We start from the raw sequence: 18,004 nt of genomic DNA on the forward strand, positions 1-18,004 counted from the left end.
TCTGTATCAAATCACAGAGACATGTTCCAATATGATCCAAGACAACGAGAAATGGCACCAATGCATGTCTATGAAAAAAATCTGTCGGCACTCAGATTCCATCTGCGCATTGTCTGATTTTCTGCCATGCTGTGACGGTCTTTTTTAAGGAAGGGGGACCTCAAACTGTCCCTGAAACTGGGACCCTAGCTATCCCTGTCCCGAGCCTACTGTTGAAGGTAGAGAGGTCCGAGTCTCCAACCTTACTATGCTCCTGTTAAACCATGATCTACCCCCTCCCCAAACCCATGAAGCCTGGGATAGAAATATAATGTAAACAAAACACAAAAACAAAACAGGGTTAAGAGAAACCCTCTATCATACAAAAGCACTAACCAACAATAGGGAGAAGGATAGGGAGGAATAAACTAAATGGGATCAAGGACCAGGAGATTAACACGCACATACTACAGCAAACCACAGATCACTACTACAACAACTCTTCTCCAACCACTTCGTTTTAGCACACAGCACAGGAAGACAAATTCTTGTTTCCAAGTCAATTGTACCCAGTATTTAGCAGACTGTTACTGCCTGTGTATATAACAGAGGTAATGATGGCTTTGTCATCATTCCATACGTGTCACTATGTTTTATGTGATATTTTGTATTTTTAGTAACTCCACCACCAATGGATGTCACTGTCACTTCACTCTCAAGTTACTCTGTAACGTTATCTTGGACAAGTGTTGAGAAGGCTCTAATGTATGGCATTTTTGTGTATGAAGCTGGAACAACCACTACATTGGCTTTTATCAGGAAAACCACCTCTACCACCATCTTGTTGGATAATCTCCTTCCATGCACTAAGTATATTTTTGGCCTTACATCTTATAATTGGTTTTATACAGCAGGGGAAGAGAAGCAGATATTCCAGGAAACCGGCAGTAAGTCCATTTCTATTCTGTTATGTCAATTATTATGGTTGTCAGTATTAATATAAAAACAAATATGTGTAAAGAATAAAATGCACAATGTGCTAAATTGGCTCTTATCTGGTATGACCTTTTATACAACTATTAGCCATCATAGTCATCACTGAAAATACTAAAGAAGATGGGCCCTTAGAACAATTTTCGGCATCATCCAGCTGCTGTTCAATATTATAACAAGTTGATCACCATTCATGTACCCATTTGGAGCTTCTCAGTGCATTGATAGGGATGATTTAACTGTTATGATTTCTTACAAATTAATAAAAAAATGAGTATTATATATATTGTTGACCAGGGCTGGATTCTCCTCAAGATGTTACCATTCAGTATAACAGCAATCTGGGGAGTGCTTTATTATCCTGGAAATTAAGTATTGGAGCTGCTTCATATTTGGCTTCTGCAAAATCCACTCTTGGACAAGAGACATTATGTACATCTAGTTCTAGCAGTTGTGTCATCCAGAACCTGCAGTGTGAACAGACATATAACGTGAACATCATAGCTCTCATTAATGGCTGCATGAGCAATAGCAGTGAAACGTTGACTCTGGAAACAGGTAAGTTCACTATTGGAGATGTTGATTGCATGAAATGTGGAATTTATTAATATATTATAATATATTCAGCAGTTGTGTCCCTAGGTTCAGCCATCGGGGGCTTGTTCCTTGAAAGTTTGACTTGGTGCTTTTGGGTCTTCAGCTTCAGTTTTGACTTTAGATTGTATTTGCATTCTTGGAATGCCAGCACATTTACAAACTTGAAAAGGAACAACCCATGGGTGTCAGGTACTGTATATAATGTATGGATGGGCACAGCAAATGTCAGACATGGTGTTGAGAAGATTGTTTGCAAGAAGCATGTCTGGTTTCAACTGTTGATCCTTTTGTTCTACCTGAGACAATTCTCTGCCACAGATGTCTAGCAGTAGCTCTCTAACAGAAGACACAAGAGCGCTCGGCAGAGCAAACGTTCCTGTGTATCAGACAGTCAGGTGAGATAGTTGCCGGCCAGACGATGTTTCAGCTGACAGCAATTTAACGTGAATAGGGGCTTTAAACTCTGCAGACGGCATCTCAGGATTTAACCAGAGGTCTAAATCAGAAACATTTTTCAACATACACCTTCACCAGATGCCATACAGTGGCATGCATCATATATTAGCCAAAATGTTTACAGCATTTTACAGCATAAAGTAGCTATTTAGTCAATCAGACAATCTATCATAGATTATTTGGTGCACATTGAATCACTGGCCAGTAAATGAACATCAATTAGCTTGCATTTCGCAGACTGGAGCTCTTTTAATGGCCAGGATCAACCTTTCTAAAGGGAACATTACCTCTATATTTTTGCTGCACATACCACAACATTGAAATTGCAGCACCAAGAAGGAAAAGCCATGAAATTATGGAAATCACGTGATGGATAACATGTTAATGACATGCAATTGAAAGATGAAATGAAAAAACTAAACAAAATTTTAAAAGCATCTTGATTTATTCAGTGTTGAGTATGAGCGCCACATGCATAAATCCAGCACTGGCACATCTTGGTTGCTATCAGTGAGGTTATTAATGGCTAATTGTCAAGATCCGCAGCTGGCAGCTCTCTTTTTAGTTTCTGACGAATGAGGTCTAAGATGTGCACGATGGGAGACAAGTCTGGAGATGCTGCAGTACATGGTAGCACATTTACGTCTCACAGGCTGCTCACAGTAGCACGAGCAACATACGGTCTGGCGTTGTCGTGTTGAAAAACGTTCCCTTGTGAAGGCCTGTTCATGGCGTTACCCACTAGGTCTCTAGACCAGTCTCAGGTCTGGCGTGGTGTAGTCGTGTTGCAAAACGTTCCTTTGTGAAGGCCTGTTCATGTTTTTACCCACTTGGTCTCTAGACCAATCTCAGGATATCAATGTGCCGAGACAAAAGCGGGACTCATAGCTGAATTGAAAAGACCTCCATTCTAGCCTCCATTGCCATCTTGCTCTGCACCATGATGGCCTCTGCAAGCAGTAGAGTGAGGTCAATGGGACACCTGTAGCCGGACACCTGTCTCCTACAAAATGTTGTGCCATTATAAAACATGGTGGACTCAAGTTTTTGCCATTGCATTTGTATTGTTGTGTGGAAGATTAAAGGGTAGACATATATATATTTGATATGCCTGATCAGCTTATTTTACAGCAGTTGTTATTTCCCATAATATCAGCTAACCTCCTGATCTATATAGATTTCTATATAGATTAGTTGAGCTCTGGTTAGATACTACTCTATGTGTAACTGGAGATTTTTTTTCTAATTTATAGCTCCATGTGCTCCACAGAATGTGACAGTAATCCGTGACTGCCAGATAAACACTGTCAGCCTTTACTGGAACCCTGTAATTAATGCCATTAGGTACACCGCAAATGCCTTGGCTAGAGATGGCAGCAAAGAAGAATGTGTGAACAGGGATACCTACTGCTTCTTCATGAACCTGCTATGCGGGACGGAGTACGAACTGAGCGTATTTGCTTTCAATGGAAAAGTTAATGGTTCTAAGAGCCAAGGGATTAAAATAAGGACAGGTGAGTAGAAGGGACTCAGAACTCTTAAGCCTACTTATAATGTAGACGATATGTATAATATTACTTATATAATTTGTACTTACACATTATCTATGTCTTTATGATTCAGCGCCTTGTGACCCGCAGAATGTTGTAGCCATTACTCAGTGCTCAGACAATACAGTGGAGGTGTCATGGAGACCATCGCTTGGGGCAGTCTTCTATACAGCCTCGGCCTTAGGAAGCAGTGACTTTTCTTACAACTGTTCCTCAGTTAATACCAGCTGCCAGATCAAAGGGCTACAATGTGGAGAAAGTCTGTCGGTAACAGTGCTTGCCTATGATGAAGATTGCCACAGTATGAGTAGTGCTCCGGAGGAGGTAGTAACAGGTATTTCAATATTGGTGGATTTAAAGAATTTGGTGGATTCTGACAAAAAGTGAGATATTGGGAGAGGTTCACATTAATAAAAAAATTTAATATAAATGGATAGAAGAGTGACAAATACTCAGAAAAGTAATAAGGGTATATGTACAGCAGTTATAAGTAAGCAAAATAAAACAATAATTTAACCCTATTTCCCTATATCTTCTTTTATTCCCATAAGTTATGTCAGTTGTAGGGTGAGCAGCTGATGGAAATGTACAGTAGATTCCCTGATATTTCACTTTTTAACAATATCAACAGAATATGGACTCACTCCAGAGGGATCTACCTTTATTTTTGGACATTTAATCCTAAAATAAAACCAGTGATGACGATGAGGAATCATATAGATAAAGCTCAGAACACTGATAAAAACTTGAGATTTTACTGGTAATTATATAATGTTGACAGGGGCATACACATCAATCATGGGTCCTGATAGCAGAAAAGAAGTTCTAATTCCCTCCCCCTACCACCACACCCCCTTCCAAAAAAAGAAAAAATATTTAATGTCAAGGTCATGGTGCATAAGCACAGTCACAGAAGGCATATCTCCCAACTTTTAACCCCTTAGTGACCACCAATAGGTCCTTTTACTGTCCTCGCATATCAGACAATAGTGGCCCCTGACTGGTGAAAATGCATCAGCTGTCGACTGTCCACTGTAACTGACACCTTGCTTTATCAGCCTTGATCGGATTTGGCACCAACCAAGGCTTTTTAACCCCTTAGATGCTGCTGTCAATAGTTACTACGACATGTAAATGGCTAACAGAGTGTGGGGGCTTCCTCATTATCCCCATCGGCACCCTGAGATCTTGATCACGTGGTCCTGATGTAATGACCAGGCCGAACGTTCCCTGCTATCCACTCTCACATGGTGTCCACAGCTGAAGGAATTATGACATACACAGTTCTCGGGGATAACAGTTGCTTTTACTTCAGCAGTAGAGTTGAGCGACTTTTGTCGGATCGGGTTTCATGAAACAAAATTTGTTTCAGATGAAACTGGTCCGACTAGGGCAAAAAAAGTCGGAGTTTCGTCCGAAACCCGACCCCAATGCAAGTCAATGGGGAATAAAAGTCAGCATTGAGCGGATGACATGTATTCTTCGCTGATGCTCAGAGACCCAATCAGTTTTAGGCAGGGGATTGATCACATCGGGAACCAGGATTCCCAAAGCAGGATCTTTTGGGAGTTGAAATTGTCTTCCAAACATCAAGTAATATGGCGAGTAGCTGGTAGAACAGTGGACTGTATTGTTGTAGGTTTCCACTAACTCATCAAGTTGTTGAGGCCATTCAGCTTGTTTGGTAACAGATGCTGTTCGCAGCATATTGATGAAGGTCTGGTTGACTTTCTCACAAAGGCCATTCCCTTGTGGATGATAGGTGGTGGTTCTTAGCTTCTTGCACCCATGGAATTGGCAGAGTTCTTGAAATAGTTGGGACTCAAAGGCAGGTCCACGGTCTGTGAGGACTACTTCAGGGCAACTGTAATGTCTCACATATTCGTGGTAGAAGGTGATAGCTGTAGTCCGAGCTGTAAGGTCTTTCACTTGTATAACGGCAACCCACTTAGTATAGTGGTCCACCATGTTAAGGGTATACGTATAGCCTGAACGAGTTGGAGCTATCTTCACGTGATCAAGAGCAACTAGTTCGTTCAGTTTCTGAGAATGGATTGAATGAAGAGGAGCTCTGGCATCTTTCTTACCAGCTTTAGTGAGGTTGCAAGCTGAACATGCGCTACACCAATTCTCTATGTCTGAACGCATCCCAAGCCAATAGAAGCGTTGGCGTATGATGGCTTCAGTTTTGTGTACGCCAAAGTGCCCAGACTGGTCGTTGTAGGCATCGAGAACAATTTTGGCATCTCGCCGTGAGAATAGAATCTGATGTAATCTTTCACCTGAAAGAGGTTCCAGGAAATTGTGCAAGATCAAGCCCTTTTGAATGAAGAGTCTTTTGCGCTGTCTGCATAGACGATTAAAGGGGTTGTCCGGGCTTTTCACATAATCTCAGTACATATCTGGGCTGCAGAATTATGACAATAAGTAATTTACTTTCTGTCACTAGTTTGCACGGTTTTCTAGATATTCCGAACAGAACGTCCAAGGGGGTGTGTGTTATGGCATTGAAATGAGTACTAGTCGTAACATCCTACTCTACTCCAAACATGCCCTCTATAGCAACAACACCACCCTCTATAGCTACAGGCCCTCCCCGTCCACATGAAGCAGCCCTCATCACACAGTAACAAATTCTTCCCCTCCAGCAGCCTCACTGCAGAGAGCAGATTTGGTGCAGTGTATGTGTGAGAACTGTGTCTCTAATGACACAAATACTGATGGGAGCAGCCTGTCCCAGAATACAGGACGATTCTTATTGTGGATGGGGAGGGCCTGTAGCTATGGAGGGTGGGGTTGTTGCTATAGAGGGCATGTTTGGAGTAGAGTAGGAGGTTACGACTAGTTCTTATTTCAATGCCATAACACCCCCCCCTTGGACGTTCTGTTCAGAATATCTAGAAAACCGTGCAAACTAGTGACAGAAAGTAAATTACTTATTGTCATAATTCTGCAGCCCAGATATGTACTGAGATTATGTGAAAAGCCCAGACAACCCCTTTAAGATCAACATCAGGACATCGGCTGCGTCGTCGTGCAGGTATTCTCCCAGTAGTCAGGCATTCATAGATCTCTCCTAGGACACGAGACTCATTTTGAGGGGTTTGCCATCTCAATGGATCTTGGAACAAATAATCCAGTTTTGGTTGAGAGACTTCATCAGTTTGTGTAGCAGAAATGGCATTCTGTGAAGCAAATCTTTGATAGAAGAGAGGCATCTCGACATCCTCTCACAGATCTTCCTCAGGAGGCTCTTCTCCTACGGGCAAATGAGATAACACATCTGCACTGATGTTGCTCTTGCCACTGCGATACTTGATGTCAAAGCAGAAACTCGCCAATCTTGAAGCCCATCTCTGTTCCAGAGCACTTTGCCATGCAGTATTAAGGTGAGCGAGAGGATTATTGTCCGGGTAAACCGTGAAGGGGGTAGCCACGAGGTAATCTTTGAACCTCTCGGTGACAACCCACACAAGAGCTAGCAGCTCTAACTTGAATGAACTGTAATTGTTTTCATTCTTCTCGCCACCTCTCAAACTTCGGCTGGCATAGGTGTAGTAATGGCCCGGATTGGGGGGTGGTCCACTGCTTACCACGCACAGCCGACACAGAGACGAGACAGAGGCAGATTTCACTTGCAACAGGTCCGGGTTTTATTGGCGTCCTCCTGATGACCGTAGCCATACACCGCAGTTCCTTTACAGCTCTCTGTATTCAGGCCCGGGTACCTTCACCTTCTTTCTATCGTAGTGACACTCCTCGTGGATCTTTCGCTGGGGCTGTCCTAGACCTATCTACCGCCAGTGCTTCACCTGTCCGAGGTCGTCGTCCAATCGGTACCCCCGGGGCCTCGTCTGTCCTGTGGTCCTTTTTGTCAGGGGCCACCCTCCTGACTGTCTCTTCCTGTCAGTCCCCTGGTCGAGCTCTTCACCGTTGTCAGTCTTCTGTACTGAGTCTCCTCCTCCTGAGCTCCTCCCGGGACTAGCCTAGTCTGTCCTGTCCTATCTATCCCCCTCCTCGGGAATTTCCCTCCTGGGTTCCTGTCTCCCCACCCCCCATGACTAAGCGGTTTCCTAAGCCCTAAGCTGATGTCATGACCTGAACTACGCTCCCCCCTGCCATCTTGTGGTCAATTCTAGGTATTGCACTCCCTTTTCCATCTACCCCCAGCTGTCTCCCTTCTGTCATTACTACCATCCGTCTCCAGTGCACAAACCATCCCTTCTCCCTTCAGTCAAGTCCGTCCGTCAAGTCACCTTCCCCACACTGGCAATGACTTTCTCTTTGCCATTTTGGACTTGTGATAGTACCGCCCGAGGCCCTGATAGCTGGCATCTGTGTAGAGACGGAAAAGGTGGCAGTTGTCAGGATACGCCAGAATTGGAGGGGAAGATAGTAAGCTTTTCAACATCTGAAAGGCAGTTTCTTGTCTCTCAGACCAATCAATTGGAAGTCTTCTGTTGTAATATTCTCTAGGGCAAACTTGTAGCAGTTCTGTAAGGGGTTCTGCTATTTGCACAAAATGAGGGATGAAGCGGCCATAGTAGCCCGCAAAACCTAGGAAACTCTTGACATCATTCACGGTTCTTGGAGTATCCCAGCCGTTCACAGCTGAGATTTTGTCAGGATCAGGCTGGATACCTTCTGCACTTACAACATGACCCAGGTATTTGACCTTCAGCTTGAGCAGGTGGCACTTTGATGGCTTTAGTTTCAGGCCATGTTCAATGAGTACCTGGAATACTTCTACAAGATGGTGTAAGTGCTCTTCATAAGTATGGGAATACACAATCACATCATTGAGATAAAACAGAACGCTTTGGAAGTTGAGGTGACCAAGACATCTCTCCATGAGTCACTGAAATGTAGCAGGGGCAGTGCATAACTCAAACGACATACCATCGAACTCGTCCCATCGGGGTCGTGAAGGCTGTCTTCTCTCTATCTTCAGGAGACATGGGTACCTGCCAATAGCCGCTGGTCAAGTCAAAAGTGGAGAAATATGCAGCTGAACCAAGAGCCGTGATGGATTCTTTAATTTGTGAAAGAGGATAGGCATATTTGTGCGTAACATTGTTCGGCTTTCTGTAGTCGACACAAAACCTGATGTTACCATTCTGCTTCATCAGGACGATTGGTGCTGCCCACGGGCTTTGACTTTCTCGAATGACTTTAGAATCTTTCATCTCCTTTAACAGCGTCTTTACTTGCTAATAGTTAGCATGAGGTACTGGACGGTGTCTTTCCTTGATAGGAGGATGATCACCTGTTTCGATTCTGTGTTGTATCAGGGAAGTCCTGCCAAAGTCAAGTGGGTGCTTGCTGAAAGCTTGGCTGTGTCGTTTAGCAACTTTGGTGACACCCTGGATGTGTTCGATGGGAGTGTTTGCATCCCCGATATTAAGTTCATTCCACCAGAAGGTACTGGGTGTATTAGTGCCTTTGGGAGCGGCTTTCATCAACTTTTGATGAGCGAGTGTCTCGTCATCTAGGATGTCTTCAGGATCAAGACTGTACAGTTGAGCGACTGAATTAAACTTGTATAGCTCGATGGGTGCTTCACTCAGATTGATTAGCCGTCCTGGTACGCTACCATTTGAGACATTGACAATACTTCTGCCAGCTTTTACCAGGAGCTGTCCTTCAATTGGGATGGAGTCGAGAAGCACTTCATAGTCTTCGTTGTTAATTCCTGGTCGGTGTCAGGAACACCACACTGAACTTGCTCACTGAGCCAGTGCGCGTGTCTTGAGTAAAGCGAACTGTGCTCAACGATACCTGTGGAGCGGGCAGCAGCCGGGTAGATGCGTACTTCAGAGCCGCAGGACCTGAAGCACGTGACTGCTAGCAGCATGGCCTAAACTCCACAGAGCTAGGAGCTGCAAGAGAACTCCTAGCAGGGTAACTGCGAGACAAAGTTACCAAGGGGCATAGACAGGGAGGATAGTCAGGACGTAGCCAATGAGTCAAACACAGAGATAGCTGCAAGGTACCAAAGGGGTGAGCAGAGAGTAGTCAGGTCACAGACAATGAGTCATACACAGAGATAATAACGCAGTACAGAATCAACAGGCAAACTCACAACGGGAAACAGAACCGGGTCAGAACCATATAAACAAGCTATAGCAACAAACAGGCACAGGCATACAGGGGTCGGCACACTAGGCCAAAGGCAGAAGTATAACTGGCAGGGATTGAAGCTTCCCAGGGGTTTAAGAAGCTCTCCCAGAACCAGAAAGAGGCCACCATCATTAACCCCATGTGTGCAGGTCAAAACCTGCACTGAGCTCCAGACATTAACCCTTGATGTGCAGCTCAAAAACCTGCACTGGGATCATGACAGTCGGGCTCGGCACCAGAATAAAGTCTGGCTGTTGGCCGATAGGGCAACTGGCCATGCATCAGTGATATGCACATGGCAAATCTCACCTTTACAGTTGGCAAACTTCTGTTGGGCGTAGAGCACTTTGATGGTTCGTTGAACAGCTTTCCTGTAAGGAGAAGAAGCAGAAGGGAGAGAAGCATTCAAGTCAGCGAGCAATTCAGGAAACACTTGTTGCATAACATTCATGCCTAGCAGTACTGTTGTTGAATCTCCCTTAGCATCAGTAACAATTACACCTTGACCTGGTAACTTACGATCCCCAATTTGGATGATGGGTTCCCAGTAGCCTAGCTTGGGAACAGATTTACCATTCCTTGCAATCACATGTAACTTCGCTTTGCCCACTGGATTCAGAATATCATAGTCCCAATTCTTCTCAAAAGTTCGGCGGTCAATGGTGGTGACTTGTGAACCAGTGTCTAATAATGCTTCTAAGGGTACACCATCAATCCATATGGTTATATACGGGCATTTGGAGATGAACCGGGAGACCCATTGTGAGGGTCCCTCTGGGTTTTTGGATTCACTTCCCGAGGGGCGACCCTTGGCCTCCAGGGGTGTCCCGTTTAACTTATAGTATTGAGACGCATAGTGCGCAGGATGATCACAATAAGTACAGTAGACACATTCTCCAAATGGAAGACCTCCAGCACCTGGGTGAAAAGAACGTGGTTCTGGAGACTCTGCTCGACTTACGGATGACTCGCATGGTGCAGGGGATTTGCTTTTTAGTTCCTTCAAGGCTTGGCATGCAGAGTCAAGGACTTGGACAAGTGCATCTGTGGTAATAGGAGTATGACTGAGAGTAGGGGCTGGCATGGACTGTATGGCCTGCATAAGTGGAGCAAGTGAAAGTGGAGATACTGCGGATATTCCGGCAGCCAGGTCTAGAGAACAAGAAGCAGGAGCATAGTGTGGACAAGGTGTCTCATTACCCACTACCTGCAAGGCTAGAGCTTTAAAGTCTAAGAAAGTCATGTTGGTGTTTTGCGCTGCTAGCATGTGGAGTTGACTTTGTACGAGTGTGGAATCCACACCTTCTATGAATCTGTCAGTGATTATGTTTTCTGTACCAGCAGGATCTAGATTGTCTATTTGCTGTAAAGCCCTGTATGCAGACTGAAGGGCTAATGCGTAGTCCTGGAGGGTCTCACCTGGCTTCTGACGTCGGTTGTAAAATTTTAGACGAACCTCGGTAGGCGACTAGTGCTCAAATTCTTTTCTCAGGCGGGTGAGGTTCTGTTCTACGCTGTTTTTATTAGTAGATGGCCAGGAACGGACTTCTTCAGCCGCTGGACCTGCAAGCTTACCCAGGAGAAGTACCCGCTGATGTGGAGAAAGTGAGAAGAGTGCAAGGGTGTACATTACCTTTTCTTTCAACCCAGCAAGTGTATGGGGATCTCCTCTGTAGATTGGGAGACTAGAGGTTCCTATGAAGAATGGCATGCCAGTGGCCTTGACAGGGGCTGGAACCAAGTTGTCAGCATTAGCCTGTGAAACTGGAACACTAGCTGATGATGATGATGGTGCAGAGTTAGTGGACTCTGCATGGTCATTATCAAGCGGGTCAGACATTTTGGTGTTAATACCGGTAGTGTCTCTTTAAGAATAAGGATGACACTGTAGCTTTAAGAAATGCACAATTATACAGCAAAACAGTTTGTGAAATGGAAGGCTTCCCCTCTTGAATATAGCACCGATGTAAATGAGAATTTGTACTTATCTGTATAACTTGGATGGCAGGAGAGGAGAGAAGCTGTTGAAGAAGACGGTCGCAGTGTGTGCAAAACAGGCAGGCACAGTCCAGCCTTGAGAAACACAAGGATCGCAGTTCTTGCCTTCAAGCACAAATACAAGCAGCTGCAGCAGTCTTTAGCAGTATTCACTAGCAAGATAGAGGTTAATGAGCAGTGCTGGGACTTGTAGTGCAGTAACAGTAAATAGGCACAGAGGAATAAATCCTGTTCGTGATGCCATTTTCCAGCCTTGTAATGACCAGGCCGAATGCTCCCTGCTATCCACCCCCACACGGTGTCCGCAGCCGAAGGAATTATGAGAGACACCGGTCTCGGGGATAACAGTTGCTTTTACTTCAGCAGGAACGGGAATTATAACTTGGAACAAATAAGGAACAGTCTCTCATGGGTAGTCCATGGCAATTGCAGTTTACACTTAGATGCTGAGATGTGATTGGGGTCTGGAGCTTTAAGAGCACTGGACAGTGTCTTTTGGTAGTTTACAGAAGGAGGAAGATGCAGCAATTAGAGGTTACAGACCTGTACTCGGGGTTAACTCCACAGCGTGTCACGGCACGTGCACAAGTACTTATACGTAATCTGATCAGGGACAAAAAGCAAGCTGGCATAAACAGAGACATAAGAATGGAAATTCAGCACAGTCCCAGCAGGGGCTGGCTGACCACAAAAACTGAGTAAACCAGACCAAATCTCATGTGAAAAAATAGCAGAGCACACTTAGCTTGAGAAGGCAGGAACAGAACTGGAAACCAGAACCTCAGGGCAGGAAAAAAAAGCACCAGCACAAAATTAGGGAGTCAGCTGTCTTAAATCCAGTCAGAGACTCTTGATGTCCACTCACAGTCCTCCTCCTCAGGTGGCAGGTCTCTGCCATTTAGATCAGCTTCATTACCTACTGTCACCACTAGAGGGAGCCCGGATGAAGAACTCACGACTCCTTTGTCAATACAGCCATCTCCAGCACCCTCACCAGAAGCCAGAGGTAAACCAGAAAATGAGTTCACAACAGTACCCCCCCTTGAGGAGGGGTCACCGAACCCTCATCCACACCACCAGGCTGATGAGGATGGGCCCGGTGAAAAGCACGAACCAATCTATTGGCATGAATGTCAGAGGCAGAGACCCAAGAATTGTCCTCCTGGCCATAACCCTTCCACTTGACCAAATACTGGAGTCTCCGTCTAACCAGACAAGAATCCAGTATTTTCTCAACCTCATATTCCACATTACCTTCAACCAACACAGGGTCAGGAGGTGCCGCTATAGGAACCACTGGCTCAACAAACCTCTTCAACAGAGACTTATGAAACAAGTTATGGATCTTAAATGTAACTGGAAGAGCCAATCGAAAAGAAACCGGGTTAAGAATCTCCAAAATCCTATAAGGTCCAATAAATCTTGGCTTGAACTTTGGAGACGAAACCTTCATAGAGATATTTTTTGACGACAACCAAACCATATCACCCACTTTAAACCGGGGACCAATGGTCCTATGCAGGTTGGAAAACCGCTGGGCCTTTTCTTGAGAGAGGGACAACTTATCCTCCACTTGGTCCCAAATCTGCTGCAATCTCTCTACCACAGTGTCAACACCTGGGCAGGCAGAAGATTCCACTTGCCCTGAAGAAAATCGAGGATGAAACCCAAAGTTACAGAAAAAGGGCGACATCAATATGGCAGAACTAGCTCTATTATTTAGGGCGAATTCGGCCAAGGGCAAAAATGAGACCCAATCATGCTGATCAGCAGATATAAAACATCTCAAATAGGACTCCAAAGTCTGGTTTGTTCTGTCTGCCCATTGGTCTGTGGGTGAAACGCAGAGGAGAAGGATAACTGAATTCCCAGCTTGGAACAAACAGCTTTCCAAAATCTGGAGACAAACTGGACTCCTCTGTCCGACACAATGTTCTCAGGAATCCCATGCAACCGAACCACCTGTTGTAAAAACAAGGGTACCAACTCTGAGGAAGATGGCAGCTGTGGGAGTGGTACAAGATGGACCATTTTAGAAAATCTATCACAAATCACCCAGATAACAGTCATTCTCTGAGAGACAGGAAGATCAGAAATAAAATCCATTGAGATATGGGTCCATGGCCTCTTGGGCACCGGCAAGGGCATCAACAACCCACTAGAACGAGAACAGGGTTTAGACCGGGAACAAGTCCCATAAGACTGCACAAAATTCTTGACATCACGAGATAAGGCGGGCCAGCAAAAAGACAGACTCACCAAATCTCTGGTACCAAAAATACCTGGATGACCAGCCAACGTGGAGCAATGAACTTCAGACATCACTCTCTTCCTCCACTGGTCAGGAACATACAATTTTCCCATAGGACAACGCTCAGGTTTGTCCTCCTGAAATTCTTCCAGGGCACGTCTCAAATCGGGCGAGATGGCAGAAAGAACTACCCCCTCACCTAGGATGGTAGTAGGTTTGGTCACAATAGGAGAATCAGCAAAGAAACTCCTAGAAAGGGCGGTTGCCTTAACATTCTTAGTGTCAGGAAAAAAGGAGACCACAAAATCAAAACGCGTGAAAAACAAGGCCCACCTAGCCTGTCTAGGATTCAAGCGTTTGGCCGACTCCAGGTAAATCAAATTCTTGTGGTCAGTGAGGACCACAACTTGATGTCTAGCTCCCTCCAACCAATGTCTCCACTCCTCGAATGCCCACTTCATGGCCAACAATTCCCAATTCCCCACATCATAGTTGCGTTCAGATGGGGAGAACTTTCAAGAAAAGAAGGCACAGGGATTCATTTTAGAAGTCACCAGATCTTTTTGGGACAAAACAGCTCCTGCCCCAATCTCCGAGGCATCTACCTCTACCTGAAATGAAAGTGAGACATCAGGTTGCCGTAAAACCGGAGCAGAAGTGAACCTCCGCTTCAGCTCCTGAAAGGCCAAAACAGCCTCTGGAGACCAATTCAGCACATCAGCACCCTTCTTGGTCAGATCAGTCAGTGGTTTGGCAATACCAGAAAAATTAGCTATAAATTTACGATAAAAATTAGCAAAACCCAAAAACTTCTGGAGAGCCTTCAAAGAAGTGGGCTGAACCCAATCATAAATGGCCTGTACCTTGGCTGGGTCCATTTCAATAGTTGACGGAGACAAAAATCCCAAAAATGAAATCCTCTGTACACCAAAATGGCATTTCGATCCCTTAACATACAGGGAATTCTCCCTCAAAATCCAGAACACAGTCCGAACATGTTCCACATGAGAATCCCAATCACAGGAAAATATCAGAATATCATCCAAATAGATGATCAAAAACTTATCCACAAAGTCCCGGAAAATATCATTCATGAAGGATTGGAAGACAGAAGGGGCATTAATGAGCCCAAAAGGCATCACCAGGTACTCAAAATGTCCCTCCGGAGTATTAAACGCCGTCTTCCGTTCATCCCCATGCTTGATGCGAATAAGATTATACGCCCCCCCCCCCCGAGGTGAAGCTTAGTAAACCAGCAGGCACCTTTAACTCTGGAGAATAAATCAGAAATCAGGGGTAACGGATACTGATATTTAACCGTAATCTTGTTAAGGGAACGATAGTCAATACAAGGCCTTAATGAACCATCTTTCTTAGCCACGAAAAAAACCCAGCACCTAAGGGTGAAGAGGATGGTCTAATATGACCCTTCTCCAACGACTCCTTAATATAAGATCGCATAGCTTCGTGTTCAGCTACAGATAAGTTGAAAAGCCGACCCTTGGGAAATTCACACCCAGGCCTCAACTCAATTGCACAGTCATAACTCCTATGAGGAGGCAGGGACGCAGACTTACTCTCACTAAATACATCATAAAAATCAGCCAAATAGTCAGGAACATCATGAGACTGGGGAGAGGTGGAGAAAACAGGAGTGTCACCAAGAGCATACCGACAGCCCCAACTCACCACAGACACAGATTTCCAATCCAAAACTGGATTATGGATTTGCAACCAGGGAAACCCCAGAACAATAGTATCATGCAAATTATGCAGTACCAAAAATCTACAATTTTCTTGGTGGTCTGGGGCGACCCGCATTATCACCTGGGTCCAAAACTGAGGTTTATTCTCCGCCAAAGGAGTAGCATCAATACCCCTCAAAGGAATAGGCGTCCGCAGAGATATCATGGGAAAACCACAACATTTAGCAAAATCCAAATCCATCAGATTCAAAGCCGCTCCTGAATCCACAAAAGCCTTGGCGGAAATGTGGATAAGGAGCATTTCAGAGCAATTGCCAAATGAAACTTAGATTGTACGCCACCCACAGCAAATGTGTGTGCAAAACGTTTCTCTCGTTTAGGGCAGACAGAAATAATATGAGAGGCATCTCCACAGAAAAAACACAGTTTATTACGTCTTCTATACTCCTGACGTTGCACCCTAAACAAAACTCTATCACATTGCATAGGTTCAGACATTTGTTGAAAAGGTGGCAACACCTCTCGTGTAGTTTTACGTTCACGTAAACGCCGATCAACTTGAATGGCTAATGACATAGACTCGTCAAGACCAGAGGGAACAGGAAATCCCACCATAATATCTTTTACGGTTTCTGATAAACCCTTGCGAAAGAGAGCTGCCAAGGCACCATCATTCCATGTAGTAAGGACCGCCCGCTTTCGGAATTTTTGACAGTATAACTCTGCAGAATCCTGACCCTGGTTCAATGTCAATAGGGCTTTCTCAGCTTGAACAGTAGCATTAGGTTCATCATACAACAACCCCAAGGCTTGAAAAAATGCATCCACATTAGTCAGAATAGGATTTTCAGGTGTCAAAGAAAACGCCCAATCCTGGGGATCGCCGCGCAGCAAGGAGCTGAAAGTTTTAACCTGCTGCGCAGAGCTCCCTGATGAGTTAGGCTTCAAGGCAAGAAATAATTTGCAATTATTCTTAAAATTCAAAAATTTAGACCGATCCCCAGAAAACACATCAGGAGTAGGGATTTTTGATTCAACAGCATGTGATTGAGCGAGATAGGCAGAAATTCCCTGCACTTCAGCAGCGAGCTGCTCCACATGATCAGACAATTGCTTAATCTCCATTAAGGAAAAAAAAATCCTCCTACGGCCCCAGAGAAAAAGAGGAAAAAATACATATAAAAAAAAAATTCTGACACTTTTTTCTTTTCCTGCTTTTGAGTACCCTAGAATCTGCAGTATGGCTGGTGATTCTGTTATGAATGAGTCATCGAGGAGGAAAAACAAAAGCAAGCTAAGCCACAGAAAACCAGAGATATTGGTAACTAAGCGGATTGCAGACCCCTGATCCTATCCACACAACTAGCAGTAGCCGTGGAGCGTACCTACGATGATCCTAGACGCCACGTCACAGCCGGAGAACTAAATAAGTCTAAAGCAAGAAAAGGGGAAATCTAAACTGCCCCAGAGCAGACCCCAAAGCAATAGACAGCCCCCAAACAGTATTGACGGCGAGACAAGATGAAAACACAAACACAGATAGAAAAATAGGCTGAGCAAACGATGGGGCCCACACTAACTAGAAAGGACAGGAAAGGAAAGATGCTGTTTGTAATCACGCATAAAACCCTGCCAAAAAAATGTCCAACACTTTCTGTTAACAAAAACCCTGAAGTCACTAGACTTCAATTCCCTATATCAGCACTCTGGTATATTCTGAAGACAGAGCAAAAAGAGACCAATCTGATCAGGGACAAAAAGCAAGCTGGCATAAACAGAGACATAAGAATGGAAATTCAGCACAGCCCCAGCAGGGGCTGGCTGACCACAAAAGCTGAGTAAACCAGACCAAATCTCATGTGAAAAAATAGCAGAGCACACTTAGCTTGAGAAGGCAGGAACAGAACTGGAAACCAGAACCTCAGGGCAGGAAAAAAATCACCAGCACAAAATTAGGGAGTCGGCTCTCTTAAATCCAGTCAGAGACTCCTGATGTCCACTCACAGTCCTCCTCCTCAGGTGGCAGGTCTCTGCCATTTAGATCAGCTTCATTAACTACTGTCACCACTAGAGGGAGCCCGGATGAAGAACTCACGACTCCTTTGTCAATACAGCCAGCTCCAGCACCCTCACCAGAAGTCAGAGGTAAACCAGAAAATGAGTTCACAACATTTGACCCTGTTGAAGCCCCTTAGTGTTTCACCAAATATGCTAACCTTTTTATGGCCCTCTTAAAGTATTGTGCCAGCAAAAATGAATTCTAACACTGCAAGATACCCCCACAGATGAGCTCACAATGAGTGCAACACATTATGTTGCTTCCATAGTGCTCCAAACACAGAGATGTCCCCACA

The 18,004-nt window shown here is 44.7% G+C and overlaps 1 long non-coding RNA gene across 1 annotated transcript in view; it reads right to left on the reverse strand.

Moving 5' to 3' along the window:
* The window catches only part of LOC141096370 (uncharacterized), a 48,411-nt gene extending 36,092 nt beyond the window's left edge, over positions 1-12,319 (reverse strand). Inside the window, exons 1-3 of the long non-coding RNA XR_012233675.1 lie at positions 12,237-12,319; positions 10,005-10,066; positions 3,623-3,856 (exon numbers count right to left, since the gene is read on the reverse strand). This is a non-coding gene — a long non-coding RNA (uncharacterized lncRNA). The remainder of the gene's footprint in view (positions 1-3,622; positions 3,857-10,004; positions 10,067-12,236) is intronic.
* Between the last annotated feature and the right edge of the window lie 5,685 nt (positions 12,320-18,004).

This window comes from Dendrobates tinctorius, unplaced genomic scaffold (genome assembly GCF_039654945.1).
Source record: "Dendrobates tinctorius isolate UK_male_01 unplaced genomic scaffold, ASM3965494v1 ptg000074l, whole genome shotgun sequence".
NCBI classification, from domain to species: Eukaryota; Metazoa; Chordata; class Amphibia; order Anura; family Dendrobatidae; genus Dendrobates; species Dendrobates tinctorius.